This window comes from Carlito syrichta, unplaced genomic scaffold (assembly GCF_000164805.1).
Source record: "Carlito syrichta isolate Samal-C Ts95f unplaced genomic scaffold, Tarsius_syrichta-2.0.1 Scaffold309200, whole genome shotgun sequence".
Classification (NCBI taxonomy): Eukaryota; Metazoa; Chordata; class Mammalia; order Primates; family Tarsiidae; genus Carlito; species Carlito syrichta.
In genome coordinates this window covers 113,535-137,148 of record NW_007253296.1, presented here as the reverse complement: position 1 = coordinate 137,148, position 23,614 = coordinate 113,535, and positions in this window count along the sequence as shown.

Here is a 23,614-nt window from a genome sequence, read left to right as displayed (position 1 = left end):
AAAAACCCTAAACCAAACCTCACTGCAATTAGGAGAGCCGGCTGGGGGAAAAAAAGATATGTATTAAATAGATATTTCTGCACAAAAACCCCAGGCTGACAACATCTCTGGCCTTGTAAGGGGGAAATGACTGTGCCTCGGTGTTTACATAGCCGAAATCAGGGGGAATTATGCTGTCATACTGACAACTGTGGGAGGACAATTTTAAAATTACACCGTTCAACACCTTTAATGATTTGTAACAGAAGAGGTGTGGCTACTCCTATTAAATGTGTTGCCAAATCAATAAAAGGGATAATTGGAGTTGTTAGAGCAAATTATAGCAGCGTCTCTTCTGTTGCTGTACAATGTTCCCTTGTAAACTGCTATTACAGGCAGCGCCGTATTTCTCTCTTATTTGGCCGCTTTGTAATGAGTTGGCATTTTGCAGCATAATAGTTCCACTTTCTTTTATGGAGCTCTCACTTTAACTTTTTCTCCTTTGTGCAGCCTATAATTTCCTTGCCCTCCCTGCCTCCCCGCCTGTTTTCAGAGGTGGCCGCGCTGCCTGTCAGCAGCCTCTGGGTGATAAACTATATTATTTCACATTATTTTCAGGCCTTTTCAATTGGCAGTTGGATGGGGTTGAGGGGTAGATGGGTCTGAGGGGATGGGGATGCAGAAAGCGGGGGAGAGAGGGGACAGGGCCAGGAGAGAATTAAAAAATTCACAGAAATCGAAAGGAAAGGGAGTGGGGGCACAAGGTTGGCCTCTCTCCCAGGGGTGGGGACCTGGGCCTTTAAGCCCAGGACTCTAGCTGGTGGCTTAGCTGTTTGTGTGAGGGGGTAGGCGTTGTCCTGCAAGATCCCGGCTTCACTCTCAGCACCCCAGAACCTCTGACAGCTCCTGCTAATAAAAACAAAACTGAGAAACAGCTCAGAAGGAAGGAGCTATTGATTCTCTCTGTACCCTCAGGCACCCAGAGCCTAGGCCAGGCCACTGGAAGGGTATGGGGCTGCACCCCTCGAAGCCCCTTGTGACTCCCAATGGATGGGTCTTAGAGGATGAACCAGCCATTCCCACTACAGATGAAGCTTGAAGCCAATGGGATTCTGAGGCACCAAGGTCCCGGGTCCAGGCAGGGAGATGGAGACCATCACAGGTCTGTTTCTGGGGATGTACCAGCTGTCCTGAAAAGAGCACTGGACCGGGAGTCTGGAAGCTTGTTTCAGACTTAAAGTGCCTCCTCACATTCAGGCCTTGGCCCCTGGCTGGAAAGGTCAGAGTCCCTGTGCAGCTGGAGACCAACTTTGCTATGTATGTCATTCAGTTCCTGAGATAGCAATAAAATCCAGGCCCAGACAAACCTCACTCAGTCAGTCCCCGTGTTGGGCTGCAGGTCGATCAATCTGAATTACTGGGAAGCCTCAGTGAGAGACAATTGGAAAAGAAATGCCATTTTATTACTTCCACGGAGCTGCCATCCCTGGAACCCATCTGCTGCCAAGGAGTGCAGCAGCAGGATGGGCTACAGTGAGCAGATGAGACTTGATGGTGGACAAATAAGATTCATTTGCAATGAGCAGCATCAATTTGCTTGCCAACAATGAGCAAAGCCTTAATTCTCTTTGGTGGGTTCCTTGTGGCCTTTTGTGTGTCCTCTGGTTTCCATCCTTCAGGATTCAAGCTAACTTTTTCCCAAGAAGGCAAATGAAAGTCGACCTGCCTGGGTACAACCAGAGGAAGTTTGGGATGACCGAGGTTTCAGGGAATGCCATTTCACATGTGACAGATTTCTAGGTACCAGTCACCCCAGCTTCCTGGTTGGAACAAGAAGTTCCATAAAGCCCCAGAATGAAAACATGTGGAAAGTTCCATAGCATCTGCTTTTAGTAGGAGCTGACTTTCTTCTTTAAGCTGGTCTATACTAGCAACGCTTCAATTCAACCAATAGGTAACTGTCAGTCCAACCTATGGAGACTGTCTCCTCGATTCCAAACACTGTATTGAGTGCTATGAGAAAAAATGAGCCAGGCATGGTAGCACCTGCCTATAGTCCCAGCTACTAGAGGCTGAGGCAGGAGGATCTCTTGAACCCAAGAGTTAAAGACTGCAGTGAGCTAAGATCGCACCACTGCACACCATCCTGGGCAATAAAGCAAGACTCTCTAAAGATAGACACCATCACTGCCCTCCTGGAACTGACATTCTGGTGGGGAACTGATAACAACAACAGCAATAATCATAACATAGCAATCCTTACCCTAGAACTGAGCAAAAGTTATAGCAATGTGTTTTCACTCATGTCTCAGAGGCTTTGGGGTATATAGTGAAAAGAGCATTGAATAGTCAGGAAATCTGGCTTTCTAGCCCCAAGCCTGCAACCTGAGGGCAACTTCCCTCTCAGAGGCTCAGTTTCTTCATTTGTAAGCTGTGAGGGCATATGTATTCATGCAACAAATATGTACTGAGGATCTGCTCTGTGTTGAGCACTGGAAACAAAATAATGACCAAGGCAAGGGTAGGGTTTGTTCCTGTGGATCTGAGCATCTAGTAGCAGAGACAGACATCAATCAAGTCATCACATCAGTATGTAATTACAGAATATATATATATATGATCAAAGTTGGCAAGAAGAAAGACATGAGCTTATTGGTAATAGGCAAAACCCAGAAAGAGCTCTCATGCCCAAAGGAGGTCACAGTGGCTAAAGTACAATGGGAAAATGGTCTTGGATGATGCTGGAAGGGTGGGTGGGAGTCCTAGACAGGCAGGAACAGGCCAAGGTTTTGGACCTTGATCCAAAGGACAAGGGACAGCTACAGATGGGTTTTAAGTAGAGGAGTAACAGGACCCAATTTCCAGGGTAGGGATGCTTTTCACTGCAGATGTACTGGACAGATGGGTTGTACAAAGCAGAAACAGGGAGGTCATTTAGAAGCTCTTCACAGTGGTCTATGAGAGCATCAACAGTGGCTTGCAATAAACAAATTAAAGGATGCTCAACATCATCTATCAGCAGAGAAATGCAAGCTACGGCCACCATGAGACTCTACTACAGACCCATCAGAGGAGCTAAAATGTAAAAGACAGACACTATCAAGAGTTGATGAGGATATGAAGCAGTTGGAACTCACATACGCTGCTGGTGGGAATGTGTCTTTTTTTTTTTTTTTTTGAGTCAGGGTCTCTCTCTGTCTCCCAGACTGGAGTGCAGTGGCACAATCATGGCTCACCGCAGTATAGACCTCCTGGGGCTATCCTTCTGCTTCAGCCTCCCTAGTAGCTGGGACCACAGGTGCATACTACCACACCTGGCTAATTTTTTGATTTTTCACAGAGGTGAAGTCCCACTGTGTTGCCCAGGCTGGTTTCAAGCTCCTGGACTCAAGCAATTCTCCCATCTCAGCCTCCCAAAGTGCTGGGATTGTAGGCATGCGCTACCATGCCCAGCCAGTAATATCTTTGTTTTTGTTGTTTTTTTTTGAGTTGGAGTCTCACTCTGTCGCCCAGACTGGAGTGCAGTGGCCGCTCCCGGTCACCTGCGCAGCCTCGACCTGCTGGGCTCCGGCGATCCTTCCACCTTAGCCCTCCAAGTAGCCAGAATTACAGACATGCACGGCTGATTTTTTGATTTATTGTAGAGATGAGGTCTCGCTGCCCAGACGGGTCTCGAACCCACGGGCTCCGGCAATCCACTCACCTCAGCCTCCCAAAGGCACGGGATTACAGGCTGAGCCACCGAGCCCGGCTCCAGTAATATCTTTTAAAGCTAAAAATAAATGTACCCTATGACCTAGCATAGCTTCGCCAAAAGACATGCTGAAACAACCCAAATGTTCACTAGTTGTTGAACAGGCAAAGAAATTACAGTGCACCCACATAATGAAACATTATACGGCAGTTATGAAGAATAGTCTACTGACGCATACTACATGGTTGAGTCTCACAACACAGGATAGGGCGTACTGCACAGTTCCATTTATACAAAGCTCAGAAACAGGCAAAAGAAATCTGTAAGAATGGCATTCAGGAGAGTTGAGAGGGATAATGACTGTGACCAGGGAGGAAGGAGCCTACTGTAAAGCTGGGAAAGTTCTAGATCTCAATCTGGGTAATGGTTACATGGGTATACAACTTCATCTGGCTGCATGTTTAGGATTAGTGCACTTTAGTAGATATGAGCTATAACCTCAGAAAAACTTAATAAAAAGAGTTGACGGTGGCTTAGGCTAGGAAGGTGGCAGAGGTGACAGAGAAATGTGGACAGACTAGAGAGAGATTTAAATGATAAAATAAGACTGGGAGTGGTGGCTCATTCCTTTGATCACAGCACTTTGGGATGTTTAGGCAGGAGGATCGCATGAGGCCAGGAGCTTGAGACCAGCCTGGACAACATAGTGAGACTCCAACTCTACAATCAAACAAACAAAAATGAGTTGGGTATGGTGGCATGTGCCTGTAGTCCCAGTTACTCAGGAGGCTGAGGTGGGAAGATCTCTTGAGTCCAAGAGCTTAAGGCTGCAGTGAGCTGTGATTGCTCTACTTCACTCCAGCCTGGACAACAAAGCAAGACCCTGTCTCTAAGATAATAAAATAAATAAAAGGCAAAATAATCCTTGCCTATCTTGCCTGGCAGAGAATACTAAGGATCGAGTGAGGTAGCCTACAGGAAAGGCTGCCACCCCAGTGACTTTCTTGCTGTGAATATTCCCATTAAAACAAAACAAAAACAAAAACAAAAAACCCAGATGCAGAGCTACTTTATTATGAACAGACCCCCAGCTAACACCAACTTCCCCACACCCCATGGGAAGAGTATAATAAAAGTACCTAAAACACAGGTTCCCTGGCTTTAGCAAAGGTGCAGGGTCAGCCACGAGCTGCTTCGGCACTGACAAGGCGAGAGGACGCCCTGTGCTTCCCAGCTGCAGTGCAACCGCTGGTGGCTGCCCCTGAGTCCCTTCTTATCCTAATTGCATTGAATCACACCATTTTCATGGGATAACGGGATTTCCATGGGTGACATGGGGTTGCAGCTAAGACTGGATAAGGCTGCTGCCAGTGAAATAGGATGAGGGATCCTTCAGGGAGGCCACGAAAAGCTTACCAGGTGCCCTCCCCATGGCCATGCAAGCTAGGCATTTCTAACGAGGGTCACCAAAGCTCAGAAAGGGGCAGTGAGTTGTTCAGCCTAAGCTGAGACAAGCAGAGTAGAAACCTCACCAGACTTCGCAGCTCGAGCTCAGTGATGTTCCCACCGCATTGTGGCTACCCTGCTAGTCCACCCATGTTTCTGTTTTCCTCCCACTGCCCAGGATCTGACAGTATCACCCACGGTTGAACCAAGTTCCTTGTCCTTGAAAGGCATAGGCTGGAATTTGCAGAGCCATAGGCAAATACCTTCATCTGGCAGACCCCCTTCCTTTTTATCCCTTGGGGCCCATGTCGTGGCTCCCTCCTCCTGACAGTTCCCCAGGGAACAGTGCTGCGCAGGAGACAGTCCACCAGGGCACTAATGATGCAGACACAGGCAACCGGGCATAACTGCTCTGAAAGCTTTCCAGGCCAAAATCACTCTGCCGTGGTTGCTGGTGTGGAATTGTGGGTCTAAATTAAGTTCCTGTCTGAAAGCATGATGGGTCCAAAAAGACCATGGGGGAAGACTCTGGGTTTGCAGTCAAGGGAGGTCTCCCGTCCACCTGCACACACAGGTAGGGAGACCTTTCCAGTGGGAGAACACCTATCAATCCCCATACATTTCGCTTTAGAATGTTCGTTCACTCTTCTGGGTTCCAAAGTCTGAGGACCACTTGCCATCCATGGGTGACCTGGAATTCCAGGCTTCATTCTGCATCCTCAGAGGACAGTGTAGCCTTGAAATGTATTTCTTCAGCCTAGAGTATATAACCAGCTAGGGACAGCATAGCAAAAGTCTCAGTCCAAAGATTGAGGGTACAAGATAAAATTTTATTTTTCTCCAATTCAATTTAATTTCCATTTTGAGTCCTCATTCTACTGGTAGTGGAAAAAAATTCAGTCTCAGTCATTTTCAGATTTCCTAGGCCAGGTGCTCTGGCTCACACCTGTAATCCCAGCACTTTGAGAGCCTGAGGCAGGAGAATTGCTTGAGGCCAGGAGTTTGAGACCACCCTAGGCAATATATTGAGACCTTGTCTCTATAAATTAAAAAAAAAAAATTAGCCAGGCCTGATGACACTTGCCTGTAGTCCCAGCTACTCAGGAGGCTGAGGTGGGAGGATTACCTGAACCCAGGCGTTTGAGGCTGCAGTGAGCTATGATTGTGCCACTGTACTCCAGTCTGGATGAGAGTGAGACTCTGACTCAACCCCCCCCCAAAAAAAACCCTGAAAACAGATTTCCTCAGAGCGCTCTCTCTTTTCCTAGACTTCTATGTTACAGGGGGCTTATATAGTGTGGGAACTGTGGTGGGGACTATCACATGATCTTTCATGTTACCTGTTCACCCAGGCACCCTGGAAGAGGACCCTCTTTCTTGTCCAAGTAGCACCTTCACTTCTGTGCTCTTCCAGGTCATGATGGAGGTGCTCTGCTCTTCCTGTGTGAGCTCAGGATTCTCCACGAAGCCATCTGGATGCCACCTCTCAGCCATGCCCTATTGACTGAGTCTGTTGGGCTCAGGCCTTGTCCTTGGACGTGCAGCAAAGTTTGAACTGCCCATTCCCCGGAGGGTATGAACTTTTAAAGATCAAAACCCAAAAGCCTTCATGACTTCCACTTGCCACCCTGCCCCCTCCTTCCACTGAGGTAGTGGTACGGGGGGGGGGGGGGGGGAGGGAAGTTATGAGGGGAAAAAAGTTAGCTTTTCAAAACTTCAAAAAGGATATTCAGGAAGCAACTTTATTTCACAGGAAACATTTATGGAACACCTAGGATATGCCAAGTACTATGCTGGGGTGAAGAAATCAAAGTACCAATGTACTATGTGGGAGACAATGTGAAGGAAAACTCGAACTCTGACTTTAGACCGTTCAGGGCCTGATCACAGCTCTGTCGCTCCATCTCTGTGACCCCTGGCAAGTTCTGAAACCTCTCTAACTTTAGCTTCTTCTTCCATAAAATGGATTCAACATATGGTTTAAATACAGTAATATGTATTTTTTAATGAATGCTTAGCAGAGCACTTGGCACACAATAGGTACCTAATAAATAGAGGCATAAATAAATAAATGAAGGAAGCCATGAGAGTTCAGAGGAGGAGTAGGTGGGTTGCAGGCTGTACAAGAGCAACAAGGCAGCATTCAATATTTATTATCTTAAACACATACTTAAATATAGGGGAAAACAGCAACAATCACCCCTAGTCCCACCACCAAGAATTAGCCTATGTTGGCATCTTGGCACATCTGGGCATCTCAGTTCAGATTTTTTTCCTCAAGTAAAATCATCTTACTGTTTTCACAAGTGTGATCCATACTTGTTATAAAGAATTCAAACGATTAAAAATTCCAAGCTGAGAGCAAACAAATTTACCCCAAATCCCACCACTTAGATCACTGATGGATGTGAAGCCTGTCGGGGTGATGATCAGGTCTGTGTATTAGAAAGATCACTAGCTACTCAGTGGAGAAGAGTTGGGAGGCGTCTAGGAGGGAGGCAGGAAATGACAAGGACCCACCCTGGTGTGGTGACAGTGGGACAAAAGAGGTTGGCCTGGATTTCAGAGCCAGCTGGGGCATACCTTCCTGGGGGCATTCTAAACCCCTTCCGGCTTCAAGCTAAATCCCTAGAAAGCCACATACCTGGATTACATAGGTTAGACTCCGGCAGGATTGCCTTCATTGAGTCTGGGTTTTAACACGGTGCCCTCAGCTTTTATTGAGGGCAGATACAAGAAACAGCCACAGGAAGATCATGCTGCACTTGCTGTAAATCTGCAATCGAAGGCTTTGTCTATTATGCTGTTCGGAGTCCCTGTGTGATTGCCTTGTGTGACGACTGCCTGTTTGAATGTAGTACCAAGGAACAGTCTGTCTCTTTGAAAAAAATGTGGCATGCTTTATCTTCCCAGACAGTGGAAATTATGTCATCCAATATATTTCCCTTTTTGCCCCGGATGCCAAGAAGCCCAAGTCTAGTTTCATGTTGCACAAGCTCTAAGCCTAAACATCTTGACCTTCTGCTCATTGTTTTTCCATTTTAATTTCAATAACTTTGTTGCAAATATATCTGTTGAGAAAATCCTTTATGAAGGGACCTCCCATCTCAGAGACTGTTGGACAACAGATATTCAGTAAGTATTTGATGAATGAATGAAGTAGTAAATTAAAAAACCAAATTGTACTTCTGCTTGGCAGCCAAGCAGGGTGATCCAGAGGCAGGCACTTTCACTGGCCACAGGCATAGCCCACAGGAAATGGGCATTTCAGGGATTAATGGAACAGTCTCTTCTGGATTGAGTGAGCAAGACTAACTCTTGCCCTCTCAAAGCCTAAATACTATTTGAGAGACACTGGACCAGTGAAGAGAAGAAGCAAAAATGTAGTATGAGTGTGTGTGTGTGTGGCAGGGTGTTTGTGATAGTTTGAACCATTTTCAGCAACAACTACCCTCTACCTATCAAAATTCCTAATCATGCTCCCCATGTCAGGCAAGTCATCCCTGGATCCTCCAGCCCATGTTATACTCATAACCCATTGCATGCATGCAGTGCCTTACAAATTGCATACACATATAATTTCGCATTGGATTCTTGTGACAACCCTGTGAAATGAGTGGTATCATCACTGTCTCCATTTCACAGATTAAAAAATTGAGGCTCTAGAGTTGCACTGTTCCATAAGGTAAGTCAATAGGCATACGTAGCAATTGGACACTTGAATTTGGCTAGTCTGATTTGAGATGTGCTTGAGTGCAAAATGTACAACACATTTCAAAGATAATACCACCCAAAATGCAAAATATCATGAATAATCTTAATATTGATTACATGTTTACATGATAATATCTTGGTTTTATTGAGTTAAAATAAAATACATTCTTAAAATTAATTTCACTCATTTCTTTTTCCTTTTTAAAATGGGGCTACTAGGACATCTAAAATTATACATCAGTGCTACTTCAGTTCAGGGGAGAAAAGGGGGTCGGCAAATGTTTTCTGTAAAACCAGATTGTTGCCGGGCTCGGTGGCTCAGCGTGTAATCCCAGCGCTTTGGGTGACTGAGGTGAGTGGGTTGCCTGAGTCCACGGGTTTGAGACCCGCCTGGACAACTTGGCGAGACCCCCATCTCTACAATAAGTAAATAAAAAAGAATAATAACCAGGCATGGTAGCGTGCACCTGTAGTTCCAGCTACTTGGAAGGCTGAGGCGGAAGGATCGCCACTACACTCCAGTCTGGGTGACAGAGTGAGACTCCAACTCAAAAAAAAAAAAACCAGATTGTAAATATTTTAGGCTTCGTGGGCTACGTGGGCTCAGTCACAACCACTCAACTCTACCATCATAGTCCAAAGGCAACTATTGATGAGAGTAAACAAATGGGCGTGACTAGGCTCCAATCAATTTCATTTATAAAAAGTCAGTGGGCTGAGCAGTAGTTGCTGACTCTTGTCATCGAGAGAGCCATCCAGAAGAAGCATGGTGTAAGAGCTCAGGATTTAGAGTAAGAGAAGTTTGAATTCTGGCTCTGGCTGTTGCCAATTGTGTAACTGTAGGTGGGCTATTTAACTACTCTGAGGCTTTTTCTTTGTCTAAAACAATGGGGATAATAAGTCCAATAGGAAGTGGGCAAGGCCAGGTGTGATGACTCACACCTGTATTCCCAGCATTTTGGAAGGCCAAGATGGGAGAATCCTTTGAGCCAAAGAGTTTGAGACCAGCCTGAGCAATATAGCAAGACTCCATCTTTATTTAAAAAAAGAAAAGAAAATGGGCAAAGAGCATGAATGGACAATTCATAGAATATAAATGGCCAAAGGGTGTAGAAAATATATTTAAGCTCACTGCCAAAGTAAATGAAGATTAAGACAGTAAGGAGATACTACCTTCCAACTGAAGTGTTGTTTTAAAATTATAAAGTGTACACTTAAATGTATGCTTCATATATGATGAGGGGGATGTAAATCGATATAACTTATCTAGAGAGCAATTTGGGAATATAGATCAAAATCTTTAAAAATTTATCCCCTTTGATCCAGTAATTCCACGGAAGAAAGCTGTCCTAAGGAAATAATCAGAGATTTGTATACAAAGATGTTCACTGTATCATTACTTATAATAGTGAATAACTAGAAACAACTTATATATCGCTAGCAATTAGAATAACAATTAAATAAATTTTGACATATTTTGGATAAATACTAAGCAAATATAAACACTGTGTTTAAAATATTTATTAACACAGGAGAATGTGCCCTTTATAATGACAAGTGGTAAGAAGGGTACAAGACTGTACATACCATACTATGCTACAAATCAGAGTGGGAATTGCATAGAAAAAAAAAGAGTGGCAAAAATATTTTGCCAAGTGTTATTTCTGGATGGCGAGATTATGTGTGATATCAATTTTCTTTATTATTTCCTGATATTCTTTATTTAGCATGTATTACATTTAACATCAGAAAATTAATATTATAAAAGCCTTGGGCCAGATGTGGTGGCTCACATCTGTAATCCTAGCACTTTGGAAAGCCAAAGTGGGAGGAGTGCTTGAGCCCAGGAGTTCCAGACCATCCTAGGCAACATAGCAAGACTCTCGCCAAAAAGAAATAAAAAAAATTATCTGGGTGTGGTGGCATACACCTGTAGTCCCAGTTATTCGGGAGGCAGTCCCAGTTATTCAGGTGGTCCCCTGAGCCCAGGAGGTTGAAGATTCAGTGAGCCATGATTGTGTCTCTGCATTCCAGTCTGAGCTACAGAGCAAGACCTTGATTCAAAGCAAAAACAGAAGCAAAACTTTAGGGGTGGAGAGAACACTTAAAGCCCAGACTTCTTCACCACTATACAGTGCATCTATGTAACCAAAAACTATTTGTATTCCCCAAAGCTACTGAAATAAAGAAAAATAAAAAATAAAAACCTTGGCCAGGTTCGGTGGCTCAGCCTGTAATCCCATGTTTTGGGAGGCCAAGGTGAGTGGATTGCCTGAGCCCGCGGGTTCGAGACCACCTGGGCAACTTGGCGAGACCTCATCTCTACAATAAAATCAAAAAATTAGCTGGGCGTGGTAGTGCATGCCTGTAATTCCAGCTAGGTGGAAGGCTGAGGTGGAAGGATCGCCGGAGCCCAGCAGGTTGAGGTTGCAGTGGCCGGGAGCAGCCACTGCACTCCAGTCTGGGCGACAGAGTGAGACTCCAACTCAAAAATAAAAAATAAAAAAAATAAAAACCTTGAACCCTCAACCCAGTCAAGCAATGGGCAAAGCATATGCACCAATGAGATGTTTATATAACCAAAGGGTAAAGAGGACAGAAAAAAATGGCAAACAAATATAAAGTTCCCTAATCTCAGTAGTAATCAGGGAAATTGAAACAACAAAGAATTTTTCTTTCATATGTCAGTTTAGCAAAAATAGGAAAAAAAAAGGTATCGTGGCTACAAATGGTAAGGATATAAGGAAACAGGGGCCCTCTCTCATGCTTGGAGGGGAGTGTTCAGTCTTTTTGAAGGATAGCTTGGCAACAACCATAAAAATCTTAAAGGCACATTCTGTTTCATTCAGTAATTCCACTTAGGTATTGAACATGTGCATAAAAGGCCGGTGTTAGAATATTCAGGAAAGCATTGCTCATTGCATTCCACATCCAAAAACTAGAAACAACCTGCATGTCCATCAACAGGAGAATTATGGTGAACCCATTCTGTGAAATATTAGGCAGAGTTAAAAGAATGAAATGGATCTACATATACCGGCATAGAATGGAGGGAAATCTGAAGAACAAAATAATCACATTCACAGGGGGAAAAAAATCTCTTTATACGTTGCCACATATATAACGGTTCTGGAAAATTTGACCTCATAGCCCCCTGAGGGGGAGGAGTGTGGGACTGGGGTGCAGGGAGGTGACAGAGAACTTCTTCCTTGGGTTCCCTAAGCTTCTCTCTCATTAAGAGCTTTGGGTTAAGAGCTCAAATTTGAGATAGACTGTCTGGAGTTAAATCCTGGCTCTACCACTTTCTGTGACTTAGAACAAGTTGCTTAACCCCCTCAAAATCTCATTTTTCCTCATCTGTAAAATAGAGATGATAATAATCATACTTACCTCATAAGGATGTTGAGAAAATGAGATGAGTTAATGCAGACAAAGCACTTAACACAACGCCTGGCAGACGGTAGGCCCTCACACATTAACTACCGAGTCAGTAGTTAGTTACTACAATTATGGTCAGTAGCATGGTACCTAAAATACTCTCATTAAATACTTATGCAATTACAAAAGGGCCCACAGATTTATATACACCTAAATGGGCAAGAGAATCCCCAACTTGGAAGGAAACTGTGACAAGGAGGGCACCTGGTATACAGTAAGTTACAAGTTCAAAAGTGTCACCTCCGGAGTCTGTCTTGGTTCCAAGTTGTGCAAGTTCTCTGCACCATAACTTCTATGGACCAGAGTTTCCACATCCACAGACCAGTGGATGATATCAGCACCTGTCTCACGGGGTTATAGAATAACACTTTTGTAAAAGCACCCCACACAGGGTAAATATAACCATTTTGACTGATGTCACTGGTATTATCAGTCATGGTGCCACTACTACGACTATTGCTAAATGTCTTATCTCCGTCAAGTGGCCTCTAGTCTCCTCCAGAGCAGCAGCATCTCATCTCATGAGTCCCCATAAGCCCCTCACCAGTGCCTGACAGATAGTACACTTAGATTTTCGCAAGATTGCTATCATGGCTTTAGTTTGTATCATTTCAAAAACAGAGCCAGAGGCAGCCTGCAGAAACAGGAAGACCTGAACTTCGCAGTTGGTGGTCTTGAATCTTAACCCTGGTTCTTATCACCCAGGTAACTTCAGGCTGGCATGTCACTGACTGAATTTTCCTGATCCTAAGGATCCTCACACACACACACACACACACACACACACACACACAATCAAAAAATTAGTCGGGTGTGGTGGCACACACCTGTAGTCCTAGCTACTCAGGAGGCTGAGGCAGAGGATTGCTTGAGCCCAGGAGTTTGAAGCTGCGGTGAGCCATGATCATGCCACTACATTCCAGCCTGGGTGACGGTGAGAGTCTGACTCAAAACATTTATATAGAGAGGTGTATAAATAAATGAGGAAACGCATGTGACACTCAGTCCTCAATACATGCCCAGTAATGTTGGGTCCTTAGTGCACCTCCCTATGCTACATAGGGTTCCCAATGGCAAATGCCTACTAAACTTTGCTGTTTGTGTTACAATTAGGTACCACTGTACACTTATTCATAGTATGTCACATAGTAAGGTCAAGTGCCTGAGAAGTAGCCAAAAGTGCCTAAAATACTCTCATTGAATACATATGCAACAAAAAAAATTACAAAAGGGCCCACAGATTTGCAGAATTTGCAAATTCAGAGAGGAGCAGTAACTTCACAGAGGTTGGGTTGTATAAAACATGGATGAGTGGAAGTGGGTAGAACTAAATAATATTAGTAATGATAACAACAGCAACAGCAATGACAATAGTGTTTGTACCAGGCACTGAGCTAAGCATCTTACATGGAGCAAGTTGTTTATTTTTTGCAAAGCCCTTTAATGTTTTGTCTGCAATATAATTAGCCCCAATTTACAGAAACTGAGTCTGCAAGCAGGGAAGAGTCTTTCCCAGGGTCACAGAGCAAGATGTGGCAAAGATCTAAACTCAGGCTGGCTCCTAGAACTCAATCTTTTAACTTCTCTTTTAACTGTGTGCCTCAGTGTCCCCTCTGGGCAAGGGTGAGGAGTCTGCAGGGGCCTCAGAAGTATTCTCCTCTTCTTTGGTCTTCTCTGGTGAATGAAAAGGGAGCATCACACAGAATATATAGGCAAAGCTGAACCCTGAAACCCAGTGTCTGGGCTCCTGCTTCAGCAGGAAAAGTATCTACACCAATTAGAAACGAATAATAATAATGTCTTTACTTTTCTGAATGATTAAACATTTTTTTAAAAAAACTATATAAAAACAAGGGCTTCAAAGGACTGGGGAGCCAGGACTCAAGTATTTAGGATCACAGACCGTCAAAGCAGAGACACCCACCTGTGCTGCCCTCTTGGGGCCGGCAGATGGCAGGGTGGGGGCAGGAGTCCCGGAACAGAAAGGTCCCAGTTTGATCTAAGCAGCAACCTTCACTCTCTCAAGACTGGGAGCATTCATAGGCCCAGTGATCACCTGGGCATTGGGCACCCTAAACACTCCCTCTTGGGCTTTCCGGGTCGAGATGGGTTGGGTTGTCTGACAGATTTTCTTTCTCAAAGGGTGGACAGGGTCTCTGCTCTAGACATGAGGGCTGTTGGTATCATGAACAGAGAAGAGAAACAGGGGCAAGGGATCCTCTCATCACGCCCCTTGTTTAATTGCCAGAAGCTGTGCTTTGTGAATGGATGAGGGGTCTACATGAGAATCTACCATGTGAGATCAGGAGGGACAATGCAGACTCCAGCTCGCATGTGCGCAAGTCTGCATGGCTGTGTGCAGGCGTGTATCTGGAAGCGTACAAAGGGAAGCCGACCAGAGACTCCCATGGTAACCTTATGGACTTATTGTCCAGACCTGAGGTCCCGGGTTTCAGTTTCAGAGAGTAAGAAGGAATCATATGGTGAAACTGTGCCCACATTCAAGGGTGCAAGATGCAGCGAGGGAGAACCTCATGCCCAGGAGTGTCACCAGGGGTGCGTGGTGTTGGGCGCTGGAGCCAGCGGGAGAGACCGCTGCTCCTTTCCTACCAAATCAAACCTCCTGGCATTGACAGAGGTGAATTGGGGGTGGAGAGATCTGCCTCACCATTATCTCTGCTCCTGTGGCACCTTCTCCTCCCTCCCCTCCTCCCTCTCTCCCTCCTTCCCTCTCCCTCCCTCCATCCCAGCTTTGCTCCCGCCTATGAAAAATCAGCAAATAAAAAGTTACATTAACCCCACCCTGACCTCGCCGACATAATACACTGCAGGCTGATGCGCTGCCTTTGGAGGCTCGCTGAGAACCTGTCACTCTCCAATGTCCCGAGCACAGCCTGGGGAGCATTTACCGGATAATTAATATATTAAATGCATGAAAAATAGTTACACAGACTTCCCCTCCCCAACCAGGGAAGGGGGGTGGGATGCAAAAAAGACAGATTCAGGCTGTATACCATCAATATAAAAGCATCCCCCGAATAGCCGTCATAAAAACTGTTCATAATTTTATAGCTTCATTCCTGTTGGAGCACCATAAAGGCAAGTCATATTTTTTACACTCAGGATGCCCCATAAAAAAAAGGAGCGAACGAGAAAACGAGAACTTGGCAGGAGGCGCCTCCACTCTCACCTGAGGGTGAGGGACAAGAAGGCGCCCCCCACGTCCTTCCTTTCTGACCCCCCTCCTTCAACCCTTTTCTTGGCCCAGCTGTGGATTCTGATGAGTCCATCAGAATAATTATTAATTGGATGGCTTTATTACTTTTTATTTGGCCTTTTTTCTTTTTGCTGATTCCATATTTGCCTTTTATGAGGATGGAGATGGGGGTATTATCTCTCTGTGTATAGGTCTTCCGACCCCTTTACCTTTCTTCTGAAAGGCTGGGATATGAGGATCCAACGATCACGTTGGACCACCTGGAACTATTAGGATTCAGGCACCAAAAGGTGAGAGGCCATGAAGATGCCTCTTGTGGGAGATTTAAGGGCCCCAAACTAGGTGGTGGAGAGAAAGGAAAGGCTGGGCAGAGTAGTGTCCGTGGGGTCCCTGATCTCCTGGCCTGCAGCTGGCATGGAATCAGCTCTTCAGGGCCCTGGGCGGAAGCCAGGTGTCCCTGCACGGACGCTCACACAGACAGCTCAGGCTTGGGAGAAGGGGCACTTGAGATCAGATACAAAACCACACCTAACCCGCCCAGGAGGTGAGCAGGACGTGAGCAGGGCTGCTAGAGCTCAGAAAGAATGAGGATTTCCTCTCCTGCTTGGCGCTGCAGGTGCCGCAAGAAGACATGGTAGTAAGATGACGCACTCCCTGCAACATCCCCAGACACGCGCGGTGCATGCACGGGGACACACGCACACACACACTTGTGCCTTCGGAGAGACCTGACCCCAAGAGGAAGCCTAGACCTCTTTCCTGACCCTGGAGAGAGGGAGGAGGCAGAGGAAGTGTCCCTCTTGGTGGGGACAGGCGCGGGTGCGGCCGCTGAGCGGGAGGGAGACGCGAACACGCGCTGCGACGCCTCGGTGAAGAGCAGCGGACGCATGGGGGAGACAGATACTCGCGGAGAGACGCGCGAGGGAGGCGTCCTGCCTCCTCTCACACACCTTGCTCACCCCACTCATCCCTCAAGCCCGGGGTCCTCGGGGACCGAGAGAAGCGCTGAAGGGTCAGGCGGCTGGAAGCCAGCCCGGCGCAGGGGCGGGATTGGGGTTCGCTTGGTGGGGGGCGCTGGCCGTGGTGCTGAAAAGGGGATTTCTCGGGCACTGAGAAAAAGGGGCGGCCGGGTTTCCAGCCTGGTCGGTCTGACCGGTCCACCTTGGCACGTCCAGCCTACCCGGGTATCTGTCACTTTGAAGGGATCGAGCTGATCCCTCTCAGCTAAGCGGAACGGCCTCTGCTGCCGCTCCTTTGGGGTTTCTGTAGTTCGCCTGCCTTTACTCGCCTCTCTGTTCCTGTCAAGGATCAAAACTGCCCCAGAGCGTGTACCATGTCTCCTCAATAAAACCATATGACCGGGGGATCTGTCACTGCAGAGAAAGCCTCCTCCAGTCATGCGGGCACTCTCTGATGCCGAGGGGTCTGTCTTCCTCACCGGTCTGGGGGCTCCCTGGGGGACAGGCTCTGGTCTCTTCCACCCGAATGGGCCTTTTTAATGCCACCCTGTTACTCCCATCAGACTGAAAATTCCCCAAAGCAGACTCTGTCTCCCCCATTAGACTGGGATGTTACTGTGCCAAGGGTTATACATCCACATCCTCACCACATTTAGATCTCCCATGGGGCAATAAGTCATCTCTACCATCAAACTGGGAGGCCTCCCAGAACAGAGGCTGTGTCTCCTCTATCAGTCTGAGATTTCCTCCAGGATAGGGACTCAGTTTCCTCAACCAGATTAGAAGCCCCACCCACTGCTCAGAAGCTGGATTTCTCCCAACAGACTAGAATGCCTCCCAGGCCAGGGGGCTGAAACTCTCACAGAGCTGGAGATTCACCCTTTCCATGGAAGGCACTATGGTTCCTCCATAAGAATGGGGGCCCCACAAGGACAGGGGATCCACCACAGACCAGTAGCCTCTCTCAGATCAGGGGCCGAGTCCCTCCCATAAGACTGAGGGCCCTCAGGTTGGAACATGACTCCCTCATAGGCATCTGGGGGCCCCTCAAGAGCAGAGGTTCCCCCACTACACTGGAAGCTCCCACACATCAGGTTCCCCAGGGCAAAAGGTGTGTATTCTTTGTTCAGCCCTGCACCAGGGAGAGGCACTTGGTTCCTGCTATGGTGGAGTCTGACTGCACCATCTGTGAACTGGACAAAAGGGACTAACATTATCAGCCCCCTCCATGTGCCAGCCATGGCCCCAGGGCCCTCACACCCATTATCTTGTGGCCTCACCACCAGCCTGAAAGGCAGATATCCTTATCCACTTTCTGCACGTGATATGAGACTGACACACAGGACCCCTGCTCCAATTCCCTCACCCCCAGTCCTGGCCTCCCCCATCCCTCCCCTCTCCCCTCTCCCACAGTTCCTGCCCAACCCTGCTGATGCATCCCTATAAAAGCAGCCATGTGGGCCAACCCAGGACTATAATCTCAGGGTTTGAAAGAAATCAGGCTTCAAGCAAAGAAGCTGTATACCAAGGGACATCCATCCCTCTTCCTGGGTATTGAGAACTGTGGGCAGCAGCTCCTGGGGGCTGGGCCTGCAGGTAATGAAGGAACACCCACTCTTTCTAGAAGCCTCTGTAGCTTGGAAATTCTGCATGCACTGGGAAAGGGGAGGTGACTAGAAGAAAGCAGGGTCACTGGGACATTCTCTGTAAATCAGATTTTTAATTCCACTTTTTTTTCTAAATGAAAACCTATGCCCTCCTCTTCCCCTTCTCACACATAACACAGTATCTCACTGTGTTAAGGCGAGAGCAGCTATTACCATCTCCATGTTATACAATTGTGTTATGTGTGTGTGTGTGTGTGTGTGTGTGTGTGTGTGTGTGTGTGTTTAATAAAAGCAGGTCGAGCTCCTCTTCCAGACCAGAACTAAAATGGGGGAAGGGGGGAATAAACATCTTCCTCCCCCAAAAGGAAAAGCATCAACTAATTTGAAAAATATTTAAGAAACTCTGGGTCGTCATCCACTCGCTTCTCCCTGCTCCATAATTACACTGCAGTGCCTGATATTTTCATGGGACATTAAACCAGGAGTCAGGTGATGGGTTCCTTCCGTCTACGCCTATCCGTTAGCCGCCAGGCCCCTGCGGACCTTGACATTATTAATAGTCCTATTCATTAAGTATTACTCTTGTAGAATGAGTAGCATAATATTGGCCTGGAGATAGGAACAGGCAGAAGGAATAAGTCAAATTAATTTTCCGGAGCAAACGCCCCGGTTCTGTAAATGACATTCTGTACTGTTAGCATTTTAAATGTGGCACAAATGGCAGGAGACACAATTTGAAAGCAAAATACTAGAAGACATGGCTCAGGGTGGAACGTGGCAGCAGGAAAATCTAAGAGCGTCAGGGACCTGGGGCTGGGAGTGTCTGGCCCATGCAGTGACGGGAAGAGGAGAGTTTTTTTTTTTTGAAATAGGCATTGTTATTAAATGCAGTTGAGGGAGGAAGAAGGTAGGAGAGTAGATAGTGAGGTCTGTGTGTGTGACACTGTGCGTGAGTGTGTAGAGGGGTATCTGGAGGGACAGAAAGGACGAATCAATCACAGGTCTCCTTCCCCCTCTACTCCTTCAAGCAGATGGTATAGGGTTGGAGTTGAGGACTTTCTGCCACAAGAGGGATGTTTTCCACCCCTTTGAAATCTTTCTGACTAGGTCTAGGGAAAAGCTAACTCTTGCTTTAAGTAAGATACTCAATGTAAGGTTCAGTCTTCAGTGTAGGTGAGAACTCAGTCACTCAACACTCTACCCATCTATTCAACGATATTCAACAATTCTAGGACAAACCTGGTGTCAGACTGCAAAGTGAGGGACACACACAGATTGGCTAGGCAAGGGTCCACATCCTCCAGAAGCTTAGAGTCTAGTGGTTGAGCCACGAGGAGCCCAGGTGATGCTGATGAAATGCAGTTTGTGTTCAGGGCATTGAGAGAGGGAAATATAAAAAGCTGTAGAGTGCTCAAGACAGAGAGGCCTTCCATGGGGTGAATCAGAGGACACTTGCTAGAGGTGATGGCTTATAACCTGGGCTTTGGAGGATGGACAGAATTTGAACATGGACTCATGGAGAAGGCCAATTCGGATGAAGGAAGCAGGATTAACTAAGACTGCAGCATGAATTGGGGGCAGTAGGGCTGTTGTCCAGGAAAGAAGGCTTGGGAAAGGAAGGCCACTGTCACACAGTCCTGTGTGACAGGCATCTAAAAGTGCAGAAGCCAGCCTGAGAAGATGGTGCCTTCCTGAAGTCCATACTCCTGCCTCATTTTCCCCAAGACACATGGACAGGTGCTTTCTAGGAGCAGGGAAGGGCACTATGGCCTGCAGCCCATGCCTTGGATGGTTTCTGGGCCTTCACCACTACATCTAAGCTAAGCAAACCAGAAGCTTCATGTGGAAATCAGATTGTGCCTCGACAAAGTTAGGCTGTGGATGTATAAAAAGGTGAGTAATCACTCATGGGCTCCACTATTCCCATGATGAAGTCTAAGGTGTAAACCCTAGGTCCATCCTTAAGGAAGTTGGACTTGAAAAGCAGGTGTAAATACACAAATAACTTAATGTACTACAGTGTGTGATAGGCAGGACTTCTATTTAATATTCACTTGCCGACCAGGTGCAGTGGCTCAAGCCTGCAATCCTGGCACTTTGGGAGGCTGAGACGAGAGGATTGCCTGAGCCCGTGGGTTCAAGACCATGCAGGACAACATGGTGAGATATTGTCTGTACAATAAATCAAAAAATTAGCTGGGTGTGGTAGCACATGCCTGTAGTTCTGGCTACTTGGAAGGCTGAGGTGGAAGGATCACCTGAGCCCAGCAGGTCAACACTGGGGTGACTGTGAGCATGCCACTGCACTCCAGCCTGGGCAACAGAGTGAGACTCCAACTTGTGAGGAAAAAAAAATTTACTTGCCAGTGGGCTTTTTTGGGTTGTGCACCTATCACCACCTATTTAGGTATCCTTAAATGTTTCAAACATCCCAAGAGGACGGGCAGAACCTCCACATTGGCACCCTGTCTGCAACTGAGCTTCTACATAACTGTGCTCCTGCCCTCCTTATCTCCTCCTCATCCAAGCTTCAGATGGCTTTTTACTCTTCCACTTTGGGGAAGGCAATGGCTGAACTTAACTTGGATCCTGACTGGGACCTGAGTCCATTCAGGATCTGAGGGAACCAAATATCTAAGGTGTCAACCCTAGGATCCATCTTTAAGGAAACTGGGCTTGAAAAGCAGATGTAAATAAACAGATGACTTAATGCACTACAGTCTGTAATAGGGAAAAACATTTAGAATGCTACATCAACAGTAGCTGTCACATCACAATTACTACATGTCAGACACTGTTCTAGGTACCTTAACATATATTAACTCATTTAATCCTTACATCAGTCTTGTGAGGTGAGTGCTGTTATTACTCCCCTTTTACAGATGAAAAAAACTGAAGCACATAAGTATGAATTAACTTGCCCAAAGTTATACTGGTAATAAGTGGCAGTCCAAGATTTAAATCAAGGCAGATTCAGAGCCCATGCTCTTAAAAGGCTTCATTGTATGAGGCCATGAGTCAGCCATGGAACCCAGGGCCAGAGAGGTGGCCTGGAAGGCTCTTGGCATCAGAAAATCATGTGTTAGCATCTTAGGCAAAGATGAGTGACCCAAAAAAGCATCCCTCTTACCCAAGTCCAGGGGAAAATATGCTATCTTGGGTCTGCCTGGTCTTAGACAGAAAGCCAGGATGCTGACCCTTCATAATCACTGGTTCTGACTTGGCTCTGGTTGTACTGCCATAAAAAAGGAAGGGGTGCCATGGGAAGGACACAGGGCTGGGAATCAAGAGCCTGATTCATCCCTGTGGATCTTGGAGAGGTCATGGCTTCTCTGAGCCTCAGTTCTTCATCTGTGAAATAAGTAACTTGAACTGGTTGCTCGCTAAAATCTCTCCCAGCTCTGACACTCTGCTGAAAAGATTCTCAACTTTGGATGCACATTGGAATCACCTGGGTAGCTCTTGTAAAAATCCCAGCACCCAGGATGCACCCCAAGTCAATTGAATCAGAATCTCCTAAGAACATAATCCAAACACTGGCATTTAAAAAACCTACCCATGTGATTCTAGTATGCATGCATGGTTCACACAACCCAGATGCCTTAAAGAATAAAGTTGGCACTCTCACTGCAGCCTAATCAGTAATCTTAGAAACTGTGGACTAGGGCCCTGATGCCAATGGGGAGGGGTTCACAAGTAAGGAGACCAGTCCAGTAGACCCAAGAATCCCAAAGTAGCCCCAGAAAAGCAGTCTCTCAAAAATGACTAATGAGAATCAACCTGTGTATCTGCAGGTGGGTCTCTATGCTGGGAATCACATGGACCTCTTGGGACAGTGGGTCTGGCTGGCCCTTCTTAGTCCTGGCATTCCAGGCCCTTAATGCCTAGCATCTCCCCCTCAGTTTTGGAGGTGTAATCCCCATAAATTTCTCCCAGAAAACTGGGGTTCCCACCTCCTTCCAGGTTTCATGGGGACACCACATATTTGGGGGAGCAGATTAGGAAAGAGGATTTCTTCCATCCAATGCCAGAGGAGGAGTCATATCTTTCCCCTACAGAATAAATACATTTAGCACCACCTCCGCCTTTTTTCCCCCAATTTAGTATTGTTTAATATGCATTTAATCAGGCTATTCGGTATTACAGCGGCTATGTAGCGTGACTCCCCCCACGGGCACGGGGGGAGGGCGTTATAGGCCATTAGGCTAAAGTAATATGTATGAGGAGTCACTTTTCCCCAGGGCGCAGTAACTATTTTTGCTCCCCAGTCGTCCCCATTAAATCATTAAACCTCATGACTATACTTTCTGAACTCTACCATGATCTTTAAAAAGCCAAGCATTAAAGGGCAGCTGTCACCCTCCACCGCCCAGGCCTCCACCGCTTTATGTATTCACAGCATTAAGTCCTTTGTCAGTCTATACATCATGGGGGTGGGGGTGGAGTTACAGCCCACGAGGAGAAGGCATCCGGTCCCCCGGGGCCCCAGTTCCTTCCTCGGGAGGGCTCAAGGAGTCTAGTGATAGTCCCCAACCCGTCCGGAGAAGGAGCGTTCTGCGGAGGGGACGGGCTGAGAAGGGAAGGGGAACCGCAGTATGGGAACTGTCCGTGGTGCTGGAAATCTGTCCCGCAGACGGACATTTCCCCCTCACCCTCCTCTAACTAATCACATCTGGTTTTCTCAACTGGCAAGAGTCATTTCGTAACCAAATACTTCCTGAAAGATCCTATTTTCACCTATAGTGAGTATGACACTGCCCCCGGAAAGTTCTGGGGTAGCAAAAATATCCGTGGATTAGGATTCAGAAAGCTAACTAGCACAATCTGGACGAGTCTGAGCATCAATTTCTTCATTGGTGAATGGTGCTGATGATGCCAGTCACGCAGGATTGTTAGGATTAAATGGCATTGTGCTTGTTAAAGCTATTTTCAAACCATAAACACTGCATATATCGCAATATGTATTAATGGTTGATAATATTAATTGATATTTTATTATTTAGTAAATATTTATGTTGTTAATACTATTTATCATCATTGTTAATAGATGTTACTCAAGGACCATTTCCCAAGAACTTCCTTCTTAGGAAATCTCCCCCTACAGAGATGCACAGAGGACTAACATCAGTAGAAAAAGAGGTGGCATGTTTTTATTTCATTCTATCTCCTATGAATTGGAGAAGACCCTTGAGTCTGTTCTCCCAACACCCATTTCCCATCCTGTGCCCTGCCCAATCCCAACTCCAGCCGCCATGCTCATCCCTAACGCACAGGTGCCTTTCCCACTCTGCCTCCCCACACCTGCCTTGCCATCAAAAGGCTGGGCAGGGAAGGGTTAAACATCTCGGCAGCCCCCAACAGGGTCCTCCTCTCAGGCTGGGAAACAATGGAGCCATCAGTCTATATTTGACCTTTGCCCCCGCAGCGTTTATGACTTATTCCTCTTCTCCACTGCCTGCTGCGATTCAGCCTTCAATCTCCCACCCCTAGCCAGAGTGAGCAGGCCCTCCCCCAGCCTCTTTGGCGTCCCTCCTTCCCCTCTTGTTTCTCCCCTTCCTTC